The sequence below is a fragment of the Micromys minutus genome, assembly GCF_963924665.1.
Source record: "Micromys minutus genome assembly, chromosome: 7".
Taxonomy (NCBI): Eukaryota; Metazoa; Chordata; class Mammalia; order Rodentia; family Muridae; genus Micromys; species Micromys minutus.
In genome coordinates, this window is record NC_137976.1 from 3,242,232 (window position 1) to 3,247,743 (window position 5,512).

Sequence of the window (5,512 nt, forward strand, 5' to 3'; positions counted from 1 at the left end):
CAACCCCAAATTCCATTGCTGCATCATATGTAATTTTGCTATGGTTACGAATCATAGTATAAATATTCTTTATATCTTGTACAGGCTGAGAACCACTGCCACACACTGCTAGAATGTTCTAAACCATTCTACCCAAAGAGCAGGCACGGAAAAGCCTGGAGAGTGTGTAAGTGTTTTTATTTTCACGATGACCCTGGAAGGCTGCCCCAAAACCCAGGTAAAGGAGCCGCTTCTGGGAAGCTGCGCTGGTTGGTTAAGGTTCTGGGGTAAGAGGAAGGTTTAACTTGCTTTTCACCTGTACATTTTATTGATATTTATTTATTTATTTATTTATTTATTTATTTATTTATTTATGCATTAGTGTTTTGCCTCCATGTATGGCTGTGTGAGTTGGAACCCCTGGAACTGGAATTACAGATGGTTGTGAGCTGCCATGTGGGTGTTGGGAGTTAAACCTGGATCCTCCGTCAGAGCAGCCAGTACTCCCAACAGCTGAGCCGGCTCCTCAGCCCTTGTACAACGTTTTAAAAGAGGATGCCCTGACAACCATAGAACGGGAGAGTGACAGATGCTGACCACTTGAGTGCTGGCGAGGGGGTGGGGACAGTTAGAAGGTCTGGCAGCTTGGATGAGGAGTCTCCTAGGCACAGTTTTTTGCACACAAGGTCCCTCCCTAGTTGGTGCAGCCGTGTGGGAAGGCTTGGGGCTGTGGCCTCGTTAGAGACAGTCACTGAAGGCCTGCTTTGAGATGTGATTCAGGTGGAAGCCCTCAGCTTCCTGCTCCTGACGCAGCCACACCCCGTGCTGTGCCTGCTATGTGTGACTCTAGCCCTCTGGAACCATAAGCCAGAATAAAATCTTCCTTCTGTAAGTTGCCTCTTTATCACAGAAACTCAAAAGTAGGACCAATTCAAAACGACTGTAAAAGTGGAGAGACGCAGCCAGTGCCTTGCAGAGAGGGGTGAGAGTAAGGAGAGAGCTGGGGAGAAACTGTCCAGGGTGACCCCCAGTCGGCAGGGATCAGGGAAAGGGGGATAATGCCAGTACAGTTCTGGATCTTCTGAGCTTGGTCTAAATGAAGATATTGAACTGTCACGCAGGCTAGAGATAAGTTTCTAATGAGTCTTAGAGCCATGCAAATAAAGTGTAAGGAGAAAGAGACAGAACACGTACGTCTACACTGCCAGCCCTTGGGAGGAGTCAGGAGGACTCAGGAGGACCTGGAGTTTGGGGTCAGACATAACCGTGTAGCAAGTTCAAGGCCTGCTTAGACGAAGACAGACTCCTGTGTCTCTTTTCTCGAGAGCATTAACCCCCACCACATGCCTGCCCCCCTGAACCCATCACCTCCTAAGGGTTCTGTCTTCTTACACCATCCTGCAGGAGGTTAGGCTTCCAACACAAGACTTTCAGGGTTAACACACATACTCAGAACATGGCACAGATTAACCCAATTTTTAAAATTATTTAAATTAACGTATGCTATGTGTGGTTATAAGCACATGAGGCCAGGCATCCACAAAGGCTAGAAGAGGGTGTCAGACCCTTTGGGGATCTGAAGTTACCGACAGCTGTGAGCCAGCACCACACTGCAGTGTATTTAAAGACAGAGAGTCAGTGAGAAACCTCGGTTGAACAGGTTGACAGATTGGTACATCCATTCCCAGTTCAAACACATACTGAACATCTTCAGGACTCAGGAGAGCTCCATCCGGGTTACTCCAGCTCAGTATTAAGGTGTGGGAACCACAGTGATCCGTTTTTCTGCCTGAGTCGGGGTCCCGATTTTCGAGCCTGTGTTAGGACGTCAGCCCTCCCCATTCTGTCTCCTCCGTGCATTTCAGGAGGTGGCTGTTCCCTCTCCACTACAGCACATGGCTGATGATACGGGCATCGGTTTCATACACTTGTTGGTACTGTGTTTGTCAAATTTACCTAAAAGCTATAGATCTGGATGGGTTTCATCTACACGTTGGAAATGTTTCATTCCTACAGCAACTGTGAAGTACAAAAGCTAGTAACCTCCAAAATAATATTCTCAATGGCCTTTGTCTGAACGACCTGAAGGAAGGGTAAAGAATGTTATTAACATGGGCCTAGAGAGACAGCTCAGGTGCCAGGAGAGTTTACGGGTTTTGCACAGGACATGAGCTCTGTTCTCAGCACCCAGAAAGGCCTGCAACTCCGGCTCCAGACACCCCCTGCTGGCCTCTAGTGCACCTGCACTCACATGCACACACAAACTTAAGATGAATTTTAAAAAATAAAAAAAAATATATCAATACAATCTTCTGTGTTTGCTTTCGGAAGTACTGGTGAGTTGAAGGTGGAGGTCACGTCTAGTTCTTTTTCTGTTTGGTAACTGACTGGCAAGCTAAAGCGTCTAAGTAGCCTTCTCTCCCACATGGCTAACTTTCAGCCGTGGGAATGAGTACGGTACTTGAAGTAAGAGAAAAATCACAGAGAATCTAGTATTTATCAGTTGTCACCAAGTTCTGCTGTAGTCAGTGGCTACACCTGAGTATTAACCTTCCCTCTTCTCCACGGAGCACATCTGTTGTAGGCTGTGTGTTTCTGCACTGTGTTCTTCATTCTAACAGCTCACCAGAAGCTGAAGCCTCCACGTGAGACACGCCAACCAACAAGTGAAAGGAAGGGCACACTGACATTTCTGCTCTTAGGTGATCCACATCCCTCGGGATGAAGCATGTCACGTCGCCAAACCTACACTAGAAAGGAAGGGCTTCCCCCTACAGGACCTGACCAGCTGTGAGACAGACGCATGAGTATCCTGAATAGCAGGTAGTTCTCTCTGCCTCAGCCAACATCACCATGATGGTGGCCCAGTATACAAGGACTGCAGGAGCCTGCGACTCAGGAGAGTACCTCATCTCCAGCCTGAAGTTATGGGGCTGATCCATTCCTGCTGACACCTCCCAGAACTCCAAGGTATGCAGTTCAACCACACTACCTTATCTCCACCTGCAGGGGTTGCTCCTGAGCCCAGAGCTTGCCAGTTCTTGGTTAGGACAGATGATCACCCTTGGTTTTGCCTCTCTATCCACTCAACTGTACATCAGTCCCCACAACAAGTTATTTTTAAAAGATTTATTTATGTTGTGTATGTGAGTATACTGTTTCTATTTTCAGATACACTAGAAGAGGGCATTGGATCCCATCCAATGTGAGTTGCTGGGAATTGAACTTAAGACCTCTGGAAAAGCAGTTAGTGCTCTTAACCACTGAGCCATCCCTCAGCCCCAACAAAGTTTTTTGTTTTTGTTTTGGAGTGAGGATTAGAGCTAAGATTTGGCTTGCAGGTTGCTTAGCAACCCTTGGTGTTGAAGCAGGTATGGGGAACCAACAATCCGATGCTTGTCAGATGGTATTTGTCTGGGCATTATAACACTTAGACAGGGAAGGACTGCACAAGGGTTGACTCTTCAGGTAAGGAAGGTGGCTCTGCGGCGCTGCTGAGGCCACATTAAATGAATGCATATGCTCTACAGAGAGACACTTTCCAGCACTCTTATCCTCTAACACCAGGGAGGTAGCCTGATCTAACCCATAGGTACAAGCACACTGGTGCCTGTGCACTGCCCCACTTCTCGGGAGGAGGCCACTGCGACCTATGAGTGACGGCTTCCATTGAAGAGATCTGGCCCTCTACGATTACCTAGTAAGGAAATAGATCACATCTGAGATTTAGCATTCATTTCTCTTCAAACTATCTATGAACTGGGCAACAGTGAGAAGATCTGTAATGTTTAACCCTTTACATTATCTAAGATTTATACCAATAAAAACACAGGAGGCAGGAGCTGAGATAAAAACCTGCGAGCTTACAGAAGTAACTTTTTTTTCTTAACTATATACAAAGTATCTACTTACAAGCCTGATCCTACAACAACCTGTGGGTCTTTAGAAATCTCCATCTGTGTTACTCTACCGAGTCTACCTTTCTCTCGAGCGCCTCCAAACCCGAGAGGGCTCCTTAGCTCTCTCCTGGAATATTATTGTGTCCTGCCCCCTGCTTCTCTGCTGTTCCTGCTGGCCGGGAGAGAAAGTTCCTCTTACCCAGAGCTCCTTCCATAAAGGCTCTTCCAAGCCAAAGGAGAGAGAGCTCTCAAAGGTCCAATTGCTTCTAGAACTCTCTATGTCTCCCCTATACCTTTTGCAGACTGAACCATGTCACCATCATGGTAGGGACTCCAAGCCAAGTCAGCAGTGGCTGAGCCATTTCACCTTCACAGTGGGGTAGCTCCAGGCCATCCGCTGCCTGGGGTCGCAGAGCAAAGACCATAAGACCTCCTGGAAGCAATTTGGTTTAAAATAGGCAGGAACTTTCTATTCTTTATCATTCTTCTTTCTGGAGGCTTTTAGGGACACACCCAAGCTGCATCTCTACTGGACGTACCTAACTGCATCTCACATCTGTTTAAGCTTTTATATTTTGCTAACAATTAGGTTTTCTATGTGCAATAACCAAATACCCGGTAACAGAGATCCCTCCTCACCTCACAGAGGAAGGAGAAAGTCCTTACCGTGGAAGAAAACTGCCATCCAGAGGCCCTGTAGTTCTTTGAGTAATGCCTGGCAGACGGTGGAAATCAACTTTCTTTCTTTTCTTTTTTGAGACACGGTCCCATGTAGGTCTCAACCATACTATTGTCACTGACTGACGTTGACCTTGGCTTAAAGAGATATATCCCCAACTCCCAAAATAAAATTTCAAATATATAACCAGCCACAAATAAAACACCTGGGGATGGGCTGGGTGTGGGGGTTCACACCTTTAATCCCAGCAATCAGAACCAAGTCAGACAGGTATCTGAGTTCCAGGCCAGCCTGGTCTACTTTGTGAGTTCCAGGATAGCCAGGGCTACATAGGGAAACCATGTTTTTAAAACACACAGACAGCAAACAACAAGCCACTGCCGGAATGAAAAACTATAACCCAATGCCCAGAAAGCTGAGGCACAAGGATTTTTGAGTTCAAGGTTATCCTAAACTATAAAGTTAGACCCTGCGGAATTTGTGATTCAGACAAAGACTGACATCATGGCTGGTCCAGAAAGTGATGCCAATTCCAGTTCACTGGAATTAAAAATACTTCAACTCATATACCCTCACAGGTAGAACGAATTGTGTCCTGGTCACATACGGAGGCGTCACATTGTTGGTCTTATACTTCAAGTTAAGGCCTAAAAAACCCAGCGGTGAAAGCAACATAAATGGGTTTTGAAATGTCTGGCCTCATCTGTTAAGTCCCAGGCCTGAAGAAACTTATGTGAACTCACCATGTAATACTCAATTTGTACAATAAATTATGAACCTGGAAAAAAAACAAAGTTAGATCCTGTCTCAAAAGCAGACAAACAAAAAAAAACAAAGTAGTAGGCTGAAAATGTCTGTGTTGAGACTTGATGTCACGTGGATGTGATTAAGTAATATGTGCACGTCTGTGTGCCATATGGGATTTATTCTTGTTATAATATACATTTACTATGTC

At 45.8% G+C, this 5,512-nt stretch overlaps 1 pseudogene across 1 annotated transcript; it reads left to right on the forward strand.

Moving 5' to 3' along the window:
* Window positions 1-5,061: 5,061 nt before the first annotated feature.
* Window positions 5,062-5,234, forward strand: LOC308422390 (ATP synthase membrane subunit K, mitochondrial-like; annotated as a pseudogene). The gene has a single exon. The product of its transcript is annotated as an ATP synthase membrane subunit K, mitochondrial-like (transcript).
* The last annotated feature ends 278 nt before the right edge of the window (window positions 5,235-5,512 follow it).